Source organism: Stenella coeruleoalba (assembly GCF_951394435.1).
Source record: "Stenella coeruleoalba genome assembly, chromosome: 16".
Taxonomy (NCBI): domain Eukaryota; kingdom Metazoa; phylum Chordata; class Mammalia; order Artiodactyla; family Delphinidae; genus Stenella; species Stenella coeruleoalba.
The window spans coordinates 33,471,220-33,484,554 of NC_137162.1; the positions used below are offsets into that span (position 1 = coordinate 33,471,220).

At 42.9% G+C, this 13,335-nt stretch overlaps 1 long non-coding RNA gene across 1 annotated transcript in view; it reads right to left on the reverse strand.

Annotated features, from left to right (window-relative positions):
* Positions 1-684: 684 nt before the first annotated feature.
* Positions 685-13,335, reverse strand: part of LOC307175406 — a 59,432-nt gene continuing 46,781 nt past the window's right edge. Inside the window, exon 3 of the long non-coding RNA XR_013824329.1 lies at positions 685-2,865. This is a non-coding gene — a long non-coding RNA (uncharacterized lncRNA). The remainder of the gene's footprint in view (positions 2,866-13,335) is intronic.

Here is a 13,335-nt window from a genome sequence, read left to right on the forward strand (position 1 = left end):
TGACTGTGACAAGGCCATATGGGGATGGGGGATATGAGTATGATTTGGGAGGTATCAGAGTCTCCTTATGGATCAAACTGAGGAATTTCAAGCTACTGCAGCTCCTGTGATCTAGTTGGTTGGGAAAACCACAGAGTAACTGTCATTTTCTATTTCTTGTGAGCCTATTGATTCTTCCTTAAGCATCGTCAGCTTTGTGTAACCTCATAAAGATGAGCCCCTTCCTGATTTAGTCCAAGCAGGGAGTTGCTCTTACTGAAACAACAGTCCAACAACCAAAAAATAATTATAAAATCTTCATCCCTCTGCTCCCCCTATTCATACCTTCAGACACTACAGACAGTTTGAACAACTCCTGGCACTTAGCCACTTGTCCTCGTCCAGTGCACCCTGAAGGTGAGCTCCTACCCTTGTTGGATGACCCTAATGCCTCCTGCCTTCCAACCTAGAAATAGATGTCTTGCTCCATCTTCCTGCCTTGGCTTCCATCAAACACCAGCAACTGGGTCCTCCACCAACTCCCTCCTCCATCCCTGCCATAATCTCATTTTCAAGCCCAGTCCCTCTTAGTCCTAGCTTTCCTGACATTGCACAAGTTCCCATTCTGAGAAGGCAATTATTTTATTCATTCATTCTTCATTTATCTATTAGTCTATATTATTTGTTGCACAACATCACCCCAAAACTTAGTGCCTAAAAACAATAACCGTTTATTATCTCTTATAGTTTCTGTAGGTCAGAAATTTGGGAGTGGCTGAGTTGGGCAATTCTGGCTTGGGGGTCTCTCATGAGGTTGCAGTCAGATAATGGCTGAGGCTGCATCATCTGAAGGCTTGACTGAGACCGAAGGATCCCATTTCAAGGTGGCTCCCTCACATGGCTGGCAAACTGATAATGGTTGTTGGCTAGAGGTCTCAGTTCCTCTCTACCTGGAACTCTCCACAGAGCTGCTTGAGTGTCCTTGTGACATGGGAGCTGGCTTTCCCCAGAGTGAGAAGTTCAAAGATGAGAGGGTACCAGTGGAAGCTGTATCCTTCTTATGATAGTCTCACAAACCACACAGCATTCCTTCTACCCCATCCTATTTGTTAGAAGTAAGTCACCAATGGCCCATATTTAAGGAGAGGGGAATTAAACTCTACCTTTCAAAGGAAGGCATGTCAAAGAATCTGCAGACATACTTTAAAACCACCACAGCAACTAACATATGTTTCCAAGGAATAAGGGGAAAACTAGTATGGTTCTTCCTTCCCTTTATTCAATATTGAATACCTACAATCAGGAATGACTAGTAGGATTCAAATCCTGTGCCTATCCCCAATGATTGCTAGTGGCTTCCAGAGGAACTGTGTAGCAAAGGATTCTGAGGGCATATTCAAGTTTAGCAGCAAAGAGTTCCATGGTTGATTAGTGATGTCTGCCATTGGCATCAGAGTAGGGAGAGCTGGCACATGAGTCGAGTGTTTGTTACCAATATTTCTGCAGCAGGTATTTTATCCTGTCATTGGGACAAATGTGAATAAGACAGAGGCCTAGCTCTCCAACTGCTCACAAACTGTTTACTGAAGTCTGTGATGGACATAGTGAGCTACTTACTAAATTTTATGCATCCCTTTTTCATAGTGATAGAACTATAGCCGAACACTTGTCTGTCCAGCAGATATCTTTCCCAGCCTCATTTGAAGTCAGATGTGACTTGTGTGTGGCTGAGTTTTCTCCAAAGTAAGTAGAAATAATATATGTCACTACTGGTCTGATATTTTAACACTAGGCCATACCTTGGAGATGATGGAGAAAAAATACAGAAGGAGCCAAGGTCCCTAAAGGGCCATGTGGAGTGTAGCCACCAGCCAACCTGAAACCTGCCTCCTGGCCTTTTACATGAGAGAGAGATAAATGTTTTTGTTGTTTATGCAACTGGTCTTGGGGACCTTTTTCTTACAGCATCGAATGTAACGAACACAGGTGAGATACATAATAAACACTACAACGTCTTCACATAGTACAAGATAAACACACAAGACATCGTCAACTCATGTAAGGACCAAATGAGTCATTCTGAATATTGGTGGCACACATTCAACAACAACAGTGCCTAATCGTAAATAGTAATGACTCCTAGAAATGTTCTCAGGGCTAAATGAGGTAATAGCTGTGGAGTGCTTTGCATAGTACATGCAGTAATATACACGCTCGATAAATAACAGCTATTTTGTCCTTATAAGTTCACTTCTAAACTTGGCATCGTGCTTTGGCAAAAAGTCTATTTGCCAAGAATTGGACTGTTTTTTTAAAATACTTAAGCACGATCCTGGTCCACTATCTCATTTGTTTTCGTGGCCACATCCATTTCTTGCCCATTAATCCATTACTTGGTTTGCTACCAGGATGATGTTTGAGGCAAGAAAGCTTAACACACAGCACAGATGTGGTGCTGGTCTCTGAGGAATTCACTGTAGTCATGAAATGGAAACACTAAAACCATAAAAGGAATTTAAAGCATTAGAAGTAAAATCAGTAATTCTAGGTCTGGGCCAAGGCAGTCTAAGTATTGGACATACATTCACCTTCATGAGCAGAGCTGCTGCATAAGCAGTAATTTTTTCACGAAGAGATGCACGTAATAGAGAAATCCACACTGCACAAATACATGACGGCAGAGAATGCCCCTTCCCTGCTTCCCAAAGATCCCCCAGGAAGAAGAATACAATGCAATTATCAGCAATTATAGGCTTCGTTCTGCCTCAGCATTAGGAAGAAACACACCTTTTACCTTTGTTCCTTCTGCATGTTCTTTGAGGCCGGGGACTCTGACAGTCACTGGGCTCATGAGTGAATGCTTGGGAGGGAGGTTGAAGGTCACAGCTGTGGGAAATGAGACAAAATACATGATCAGCTCCTGCTCTCACTGAGCTTACAATCTTATGGGAAAGATGGATGCTCACACAGGGAAAAACAGAAGGTGAGAGTTGTAAACCCACAGCTAATAGATGGTTAGACCACACAGCACAGGCCGAATGCCAGTGGAGGCTCAGAAAGACTGCTCCTTGTGAACTGGGTTAGACCCATAAAACATTGGAGCTGGAAGGGACCACTGGCCTGCTACTGGTTTCCTTCTTGTGGTTGGTAATTGCTTATTAGTCTGATTCCTGCTCACATTGTGTAACGACACCCATTCCAGAGCCAGGTAGGGAAGAAAACCCACCACGGGTTGTTTTCTGTCTGGACAATGTTTGTGGGGGAGGAGTTCTGTTTTTGGAATGGGAGGAGGTGGTAAGAAGAGGAAGACATGGGGACTTCCCTGGCGGTCCAGTGGTTATGACTTCACCTTTCAGTGCAGGGGGTGCAGGTTCGATCCCTGGTCAGGGAGCTACGATCCCACATGCCTCGTGGCCAAAAAACCAAAACTTAAAACAGAAGCAATACTGTAACAAATTCAATACTTAAAAAATGGTCCACATCAAGAAAAAAAAAAAAAAAAAGAGGAAGACGGGATAAAAGAAAGAAGAGAACTTTCGTGTCCCTCCTGCTGGCACCAACTCTGAGAACACTCCCAACCCAACCCACATCTCCCCTTTGGCCTTGAGTTGAGTCTATTCCCACCTGTATTCAAGAGGAGTCAAATGAACATACTTAAAGTGTCATAGGGCCTTCCAATATATTTGTTTTTACTTGTACATAAACGATCACAGGATTTCTCACTGGGATTTGAAGCTTTAAGGGCTCCCTTCCATTCCAAAGATGGCTTTGTCTTTTGAAAGTCTGAGAAATATCCCTTCAACTGTATTTGAGATGTGAGGAGTCAAGTTAGGGTAAAAAAAAAAATTTTTTTTTAGCTTAAAAAAATTCTCAGACATTTTTTGCTGAGCCGTAAATCAACAGTGGTTGAATTAAAACAGATCAAGCTTGGCTTAAGTTTAGACCTCCATGAGGTCTCTGGCTAAGCTTGAAGGGAAAAAAAAATAAGTTAATACTTTCTTAAAAAACCAACTTCTGTGCATGTCCAGTTGGAAGAGAGCAAATCATATTTAATAGAGAGTCGGCTCTTCTAATCAACCCCGTGTCTGAATCTACATAGCATTTCTTCACGTTGGCCCCAAACCTGGTTTTCTGTCCCTTCCCCTATACATGCACCAAGACCGTGGGTAGGGAAGAAAACGGAACCTATTTGGAGAATCCAGAGCCCACCTTTCAGATAGTGTGTCTTGCCCAGGGAATGGGTACCTAACCCTTAATATAAACTTCGGTGAGAACATAATATTGGTTCCTTGGTCTCTGGTTTCTAATCAGCAGCTTATAGAGAGAACCGTTGTGGTCCATCCCCCAAGACAGAAAGTCTGGGCTGGACACTGGAAGGATGCTATCTATACAGGATGCTGACCATCTCTCCTTCTCCTCAGTGGGTCAAATCTAATGGAAACATCTTTGTTTTAAAAGCCAAAAACCAAGCAGAAAGTCATTATGAGTGATTTTCAGAGGCAGTGTCTGCACAGAACCATGGCCTTGACCCTTTTGATCACAAATCTTTTGGCCATCTCTCTGAGTAGCAACATAAAAGAAGTTTCCAGAGCCATTAGACTTTTGAGAATACATATTACTTCCCAGGCCGCTACCAGCATTTGATTCTGCGGATCCACAACTCTGGAACTTGTATTATCAATGTAATGTAAGCATTTTGTAATTATATGTGATTTTTTCTTGTCTTTTTTTTTGGTAATTTTACTATCCATGTTTAATTTGGGGGCACATATGTCAAAAGGAGCCCTACCCTAACCCTGATCTCAAGTTATAACTCTCGACTGATCTGCCTTGCTTTCTTTTTGGCTAATGTAATGAGCAAAACAGTTATTTCATGGGCAATTTAAGTCCTGGAAAGCTAAAACCCAGAGAGATACTTCACCAATGTTTATATAGGACAGACAAGTATCCATTGGGCTTAAAAATGTCTAGTTAATTCACTTAAACATAACTGTAACAATATCACATAAAGAAAATGAAAAAGTCTAAGTACCGAAAAGGTGTATTTGATCTCTGAGCTTGACTATAAACTTGTTGCTTTGGTTCTTTTAAGCAAAGTTTCAAAGGAGAAGGTTTTTACAATGCATGTTAACACTACTGCAGCCTAGATTAACATTATTTTAGCCTATAAGATGTTAACATTGTTTAGCCTATAAATTGGCTAAAAGTCGCAATATCCTTAATGTACGTGCCGACCCTTTCTTGCTTCTCAAACTATCAAGTCTGTTACTACATCTTTCTTTCTGAAAGTCTCACTCAACACCAGTCTTTCCCAGAAAGTCCTGAAGCAGCCCTCTTCCCCTTTTTTCTGTACCTACTCTTTTATAGTAGAAGCCTGTGATGTTGCTTTATTTCCGTAGTTCCCAATTCTGTCTCCAGCTATGTAAATGCATAATGCATTATCATTTGGGGGTGGAGAAAGCAACCAGACAAGGAATCATACTTTGCATACATTAAATGCACCAGTTCACAAATTAAATGTATTTCAAAAGTATGTTATTTGGAACTGGACGTGCTTTTTAAAAAATTTTCATAGAGACTGTGCTATGAATGATAAAGACAGTCTAAATGACTCTTAGAAGTGTGTTGATTTTATTATCAAGCTGAACGATATTAGTTGCCCTCTAGTTTCCAATTGTTTGTGTTACACCTGGAATTCTAAATTTTAACCAAGAAATCCAGACACAGGGATGGCATCTTTGCCAAGGCAACCCCAGAAACTGGAAGCGAACCTCTACCCCCAAACCCCACATCTAATGCCCCAGTAGCCAAAAGGATTTTTTTCTCCCCTGCTCCTCTTTCCAGATCAGAGACAAAAGAAGTATTATAGTATTGCAGGTAAGAGATTAAATTGATTTCCAGCTCTGCTACACACTACCTGTAGGAACTTCAGGAAGTTATGAAACCTCTCTGAACTTGTTTCCTCCTATCTAAATAGCAATAGTACTTCCCTCCACCCTAAAATGAAGGAAATAATACCTACTCACTGGATTGTTATACTAACTGAGGTAACGTACAGAATGCCCTTAACACATGGTAAGTGCCTGATGAACAGCAGTAATGATTTTCACCCCCCCCCGGCCCCCTCCCCCATAGTCTCGGTGGTGGGTGAGGACTCCATTCCTATGTAAATCCCCCCATTCCCTTGGCAATGAGTCAGGTGCCCACCCACCTGTACTGTCTTTGCAATGAAACGTTTTACCCCCAAACTGCAAGTCAAACAGATTTCTTCAGGTTAAAATAAACAAGCAAAAAACACGGGTTGTGTTTACGAAGATGATTTGGTAAGCCACAGCTGCTCATTCCTGTTGCTAATCACTTCCAACCACAAGCCAAACTGGCAGTAAACGCAGGACTCTCCAGCAGATAGGGGAGAGCTGCTGCTCTGACCAGCTTGCAGTTCTTAAAATCAAAGAAAAATGGTGAGATTGGCACATTTGATGATGGCTGAAACATAAACATTTAGGACATCTTAACTACCCTTGAAATATAAATTCCAGTGCCGGGTCTATTTTATAAAGAGTTCCAAGATATTATGTAGGCCACCGTTTTCCAAACTGCCGAGTGTAACCCACTAATACACTATAAAATCAATTTAGTGGGTTACTGTCAGCATTTTTTTTTAAAGCTTTTTAAAAAGTTTTATTTATTTTATTTTATTTATTTTTGGCTGTGTTGGGTCTTTGCTGCTGCGTGCGGGCTTTCTCTAATTGCCCCCATTGAGCCGGGGCTACTCTTTGTTGCGGTGCGCAGGCTTCTCATTGCGGTGGCTTCTCTTGTTGTAGAGCACGGGCTCTAGGCGCGCGGGCTTCACTAGTTGTGGCTTACGGGCTCAGTAGTTGTGGTGCACAAGCTGTTGCTCTGTGGCATGTGGGATCTTCCCAGACCAGGGCTCGAACCCGTGTCTCCTGCATTGGCAGGCGGATTCCTAACCACTGCACCACCAGGGAAGCCCACTGTCAGCATTTTTTAAAGAAATAGAACAGGATAGAAAGGAAAGTAACAGGATGCTTCAAACAAGGGAATGGTGAGTATTGTTTCATGAAACTAGGTTGGGATATAATAAGTATTTTTTATTGTGGGCTGCAGTCAAAAAATCTGAAAGCTGCTGATGTAGACAGACTCTTAAAAAGGGCTTTTTTCTTTTAATTTGATTTTTATTTTATTCTTTTATTCTAAGTTTCATTTTGAAAGTTCTTCACAGAACCAAAAGTACTGTCTCATTAAAAAATAAATATACAGGATTACCAACAATTTCAGTTCTACTCCAGAAAAAAACTGTAAACTTTGTTAGATTCAGAGATGCTTGGGGTTCAGTTGTCCAGGATAGACCATCAAGTCAAACAAAACTGAGGTTGACCAAAAAAGTAAAGCAGGTGTGCTTATATAAATACAGGTCCAAATGGAAAGGATTATTTGGATTTTTGTTGGAAAATGGAACGTGAAATGATCCCCATGAATGAGAAAGATGGGGAAGGGGCAAATGTAGGACCTTTTCCAAGTGTGTCTGGTACATAATATGTACCCAATAAATATTTTTCAATAAATGAAAATGATATTGTTACAGGGATAGCCAGCCATGATTTTCAGAAAGTATTTGTGAGAGGGGAAAAAAAAACCCCAAAAACCCAACAACCCACAATCCTTGGGAGGTCTGACCAATAAAATGACATTTAGCAAGAGTGCTGGAAGACAACGCTCTGTGTAATTCCATGTTCTGAGTATGAGAGAGTGTTAGTATCTGTGCTGCTTATTCTCTGAATTCCGCTCACCCCTGCCCCACCCAATCCATTCTCTACTTTCTTCTGCCCTATTCTCTGTCCCAGGAGGCTGATGCCTACGGATTGCATCATCTGCTTCCTTTGACCTCTCCCTTAGGCCATCTGGCTACTGGTTGGGTTTGGCCAATGGAAATTAGCGAGTGGGAGGAGAGAGAGGTCAGGGTGTTTCTTCCCTGCCCCTATTCTGCTTTAGCACCCTGATTCTGGGCAGAGATTACACTCCTCTGAGACTGTGGCTCCAACGAACTCCCTCCGCTAGGCTCCTGCTCTCCCTGATCTCCAGTAACGCTGGTCCCTCTTCCTCCCCCTTCAGGCCCAGAGGTGGTAACAAATGCCCACCGCTGCTAGTCCTGGTACCTCAACTTCCCTTGTGGGTTCCCTCAACTGATTACCCTTCTGTAAGTGGTCATTTCCCGAAAGTCTCCTAATTTGAACCATGTTTCCTGCCTGGACCCTGAGAGATCCTGTATCTGAAGCATATACAAATTAGCTTTTTTTTTTTTAAATTGAAGAATGGCACCAAGCACATAAACCAAAAACTTTTCAAAGCACCATTTTTTCTATCTTTAATAAATTCAAAGGCTCTTGTGAAATCTCACAGTCATCGTAAATAGTGTTTGCTCTTATAGAGAACTGTGAGCATTTCAGCGGTTAGGCTTCCGGTTGCTTGGTTTCTGGATAAAGAGAAATGTCCTGTGATGTGACATGAGTGTCAGGCCCCATTGGGCTGGTTGTCTAGGAAAGTGCTCAGCAGGGACATTCAGGCCTTTGGGGTAAGAGAAAAGAGGAGTTTGGTGGTAACCAAGGAAAGGGGAGAATGGATCTGGCTTCCTTCCCCACAGAGTTTCAGCAGGGAATAAAAATGAAAGAAGACTCTTTAAGAACAGTAGTGGGCAAAGGTGCAGCTGGGAGACGTTCCTGGAAAGAGACTGGACGTGGTCTCCATGCTTTGGATTCACCAAAGCCCAACATGGCTACAATGGCACATACACTTCAGCATCTCTCTTTTGTTCCTCTTGCCTTGTTGGTATTGGCCACTCAATCATCTCATCCTTTTCTTCTCAGCCACTAGATGAACCCAGTCACTCACTCTCCTCCAGGTATCTTTCCTTTCACTATTCTTCAGCTGTAAACATGAGCATTGCCTAGAGTTTTATTTCCAACTCAGCATGTCCAAGGTGATGGAGTGTCTGGTATGATCACAGGCTAGGTATAGACCAAACAACAGCCTGAGGCTATTAAAGATAGAAAGTCAGCAATCTGTGCCCAAGTGCAAGAGGACACATGAGGGCAATGTGCCCTCTTCTGGTAGAAGTGAGCTCCCTGAGTAATAGAGCACATCTGTATTGCTCATTGCTGCATCCCCAGTACAGGGCACATAACAGATGCTCAATAAATATTCATGTAATGTGTGATGGTGTCAGAAACCAACCAATAGCTTGTCCAAAACATCTTTGGGCTGAGCAATGAACCTAATGGTCAGGTGGGCAGCATCTAATAAAAAACATATTCCCCTAAAGTTAAAGGACACTGTAACTCCAACATGATACACTTACATCTTAACTTGAAACACTTCGCCAAAAACTAGAGCCTCCACTGGGGAAGTTCCTCGGACCTACAGAGGCTCCTGTGTCCCCCCCTGCCCCTCTCCCCAGATGAAAGGGAGCCCATCTGGCACACGCTGTAAACCAGATGTGCTGCAGGAACCAGCATAAAGGTCTCCCTGTGTTCACAATTCCTGTCTAGGAAGTCAGAGAACTTTTGGGAAATGCAGAGAAATGGCCAAATTGGTTTGCCATGGAATGTATAAACCCAACTGACCCCATGATTGGATTTCATTCTCTGACCACAAGAGTGCCAGGCAAGGGAAATGACTGAAGTTTTCCCCATGAAGCGCTCATGAAGACAAACTGATTGACTGTAAACTTTCAGGTTTTAATTTGCCCTCTACCCAGATGGCCCCTAGAGATGGATGGAGCAGCCCTGCCCCCCTGAAAATTGGTTTAACTTTTTTCTCTTTGGTTTCTTTGAAGATGGTATTATCTGATGGAATTTTTAAAAAGTAATACATACTATTTTTCTAATTATAGAAGTACATATTTATTGAAGAAAGTTCTGGAATTCTCAAGAACATATTAAAAAAAAAGCATTTAAAAATCAACTGTCAGCCCTCTACCCTCACAATTGACATTTTGGTATATTTCTTAATTGGATTTTCATAAGAATATATGTAGGTATAGACATGTATTTTTTTTTTAATGTTGAGCCTTCTTTTAATTTATTTATTTTTATTTTTGGCTGTGTTGGGTCTTCGTTTCTTTGCGAGGGCTTTCTCTAGTTGTGGCAAGCGGGGGCCACTCTTCATCGCAGTGCGCAGGCCTCTCACTATCGTGGCCTCTCTTGTTGCGGAGCACAGGCTCCAGACACGCAGGCTCAGTAGTTGTGGCTCACGGGCCTAGTCGCTCCGCGGCATGTGGGATCTTCCCAGACCAGGGCTCGAACCCATGTCCCCTGCATTAGCAGGCAGATTCTCAACCACTGCGCCACCAGGGAAGCCCAGACATGTATTTTTAAAAATCAGGGTAAATACTTTTCTAGCATAAATTACCCAATTATAAATGAACATCCCAGAACATAATCTTTCTCTACACCTCTGCCTACATTTCCCCAGGCCTGATTTCTAAAAGAGGAATTAGTAAATCAAAAATACATTTTTGGGGCTTCCCTGGTGGCGCAGTGGTTGAGAGTCTGCCTGCCAATGCAGGGGACGTGGGTTCAAGCCCTGGTCTGGGAGGATCCCACATGCCGCGGAGCGACTAGGCCCGTGAGCCACAGTTACTGGGCCTGCGCATCTGGAGCCTGTGCTCTGCAACAAGAGAGGCCGCGACAGTGAGAGGCCCGCGCACCGCGATGAAGAGTGGCCCCAACTAGCCGCAACTAGAGAAAGCCCTCGCACAGAAACGAAGACCCAACACACCCAAAATTAAATAAATAAATAAATTTATTTTTTTAAAAAATACATTTTTGAAGCTCTTGATGCATATTGTCCGATTGCCCCTAGAAACGCTGTACCAAATATGGCTTTATCTGTTGGTTTGATTTTATTTTTGAAGGAAGTTTGCTTTTTTCCCTCAGAGTGTTCTATGAGTTGAGATTCCAGGGCAGGGTGAGGCTACTGGGTCGTACAATCCTTCTGTGACCATGGATGGCGTCTCACATGTACTTTTCTCCTCTACAGGTAAAGAGGTGGATCAGACCAGCTCAGGAATGCTTTCCATCCAAATATCCCGTGACTCCAGAAGTCAAAGACTGTGCTTTCAGGGATCCTCAGTCTCAGGGCCTCTCATGTATTTGATACCAAGGTTTTTCTTGGCACTATTAACATGTATTGTTTATTATAAGCACCAATATTTATACAGAACCAAGAAAATACCTGTTGAGGGGAAGAACCTGGGGTCTGGTTTGGCAACAGTGAGGTATCTGACTTGGAGAAGGCAAATACGACTCCACACAACCCACGAAAGGTCACAGTAAGGGAGGTGCAGGTGTGCCCAGGTTGGCAAGGAATCCTGATTTCTCAATGAGGTAGACATTTAATGGTTTGGGGGCTACCCTAGTGTCTGATTCCCTTTCTACATTTGGGGGATTTCCTCACCAAATGAGCCTTGGAACAGACTATTCCCTTCCCCCCAAGCCAGATACTTATTTTCCCAGCTTCTCTTGCAGTAGAGCGGGAGCATGTGATCCAAACTCGGGTAAGCAGGTACCCACCCCAGGCTTAGAATTGGGGGATACAGACTCATGAAGATGAGGAAAGAATTCTTTCTGCTGCAGCAGCAGTGACAGCAACATCCAGCCTCCACATAGCTGCAGTGACGGTGGCAGCTCCCACAGTCCAGGGCTAGTGGTTTTGGTGAACAGTTCTGCAGTGTGGATTTCACTGTAGCCCTTAGAGTATTTGTTCTGAGCCTGTTCCTGCCCTGTTTTCTAAGCCTGTCCCCTAACCTTCCCAGCAATTCTGTGGGCTGCCTGATATCCTTTTCTGCTTAAATCAATCTGTTGCTTGCAACCGAGAACCTTGACTGACATTAACAGCCTCTTCAGACTCAGTGTGTTCATCTGTAAGATGGGACCATCGGCGTCACCTCAGAAGACTGAGATGAGCAAGCACATGAAGGCACCTAACTCCACACCACGGCACATAGTAGAAGCTCAATAAATAGTTTTGACTGTCACCCTTGTCACCTTGTCACCCAGTTTGAGGAATCTCGGGTTAACCTTGCCCATAGGGATTGGAATGTGGAGAGAAGAAAAATCAGGCTGTTTTATTCTCAATTGTAAATATCACTATCATCATCCTGGTTAGAGCAATCACTTATTGAGTGCCCTACTGTACTCCTGGCGATGTGCAAGGCAACATACGTAATCCTCACAGCAGTGCCAGGTACATGGCCTCCCATTTTACAGATGAAGAAGCTGACACTACAAATGGTTAACAATTTGCCAAAATTATCCCAAGGAATTTAAGCCCAATGGAGCAGAAACTGTAGGAACTGTGCAGAAGTTTACAGAATTCTCACAAAGACTGAAGAACTTGAAATAAAGCCATATTCAGACATCCATACATAACCAGTTCAACCATTTTGACCATATCAAAACTATTAAGTGGTTTGACTGAGGTTTCAGAATTGAAACTTTGACTGAAAGTCCTGTGAGTTTACTCAAAGGAGCCAAACAGTTGTGCCTCTATTTAGACCTGAGAGTCTCAATGGGGCTGGGATGGTGTCTATCGGAATCATCTTGAGAATTCTTTCAAACCATATGTACCTGCCCTCCCCACCCGCCTAAAGAACAGGGATTGAGTGGCAGCTGCTGATACAAGCAGATGCTGAGACCAGTCTTAGACAGTCTGCAATTTGGAGAAACACAAGAGAATTTTGTTTTTTTTCCACAAAGACTCATAGTCCAACTTTACTGTCTCTAGGCGCTAGGAGAGAAAAAAAAAATTCCAAAGGTCAGAAATAAAAATACTAGTTTTGTACACTGCAGCTGGAGTGACATTCAAATGACAGGAAAATGTGAACTATGTGGGAGAGGGAGAGTCAGACATGCACACAGACAAGCTTCTCAAAGTGGGGACTCCAGAGCTCCAGGCGTCTGGGAGGAAACCTTCAACCCACCCAGCGCAGGCCTTCTGCTGCCTGCATGTCTTAAAAGCAAGCCTATACTCTGGCTTCTGAAATGAAAAATTACACCAAAAGAGATGCCTGATTTTTATTAACTATCCTTAAAAGGAGTCTTTCACTAATTCTGGGGAAGATATTTTGCTTGAGTACTTTCCCACTTTGGCAAATGCGATCCAGAGGGATTGGATGGAAGGGGTTTTGCCCTGGGCAAATGGTGGAGCACACAAACCCTGTCGACTCCAGGGACAATTTAAAGAAGAGGGAAGAGATTTCCTTGAATTGATATGGTGGAGCCAAAATAAATGGCTACCCTGGTTTTCTTGAGAAAATATTATTGCATTTTTAAATTT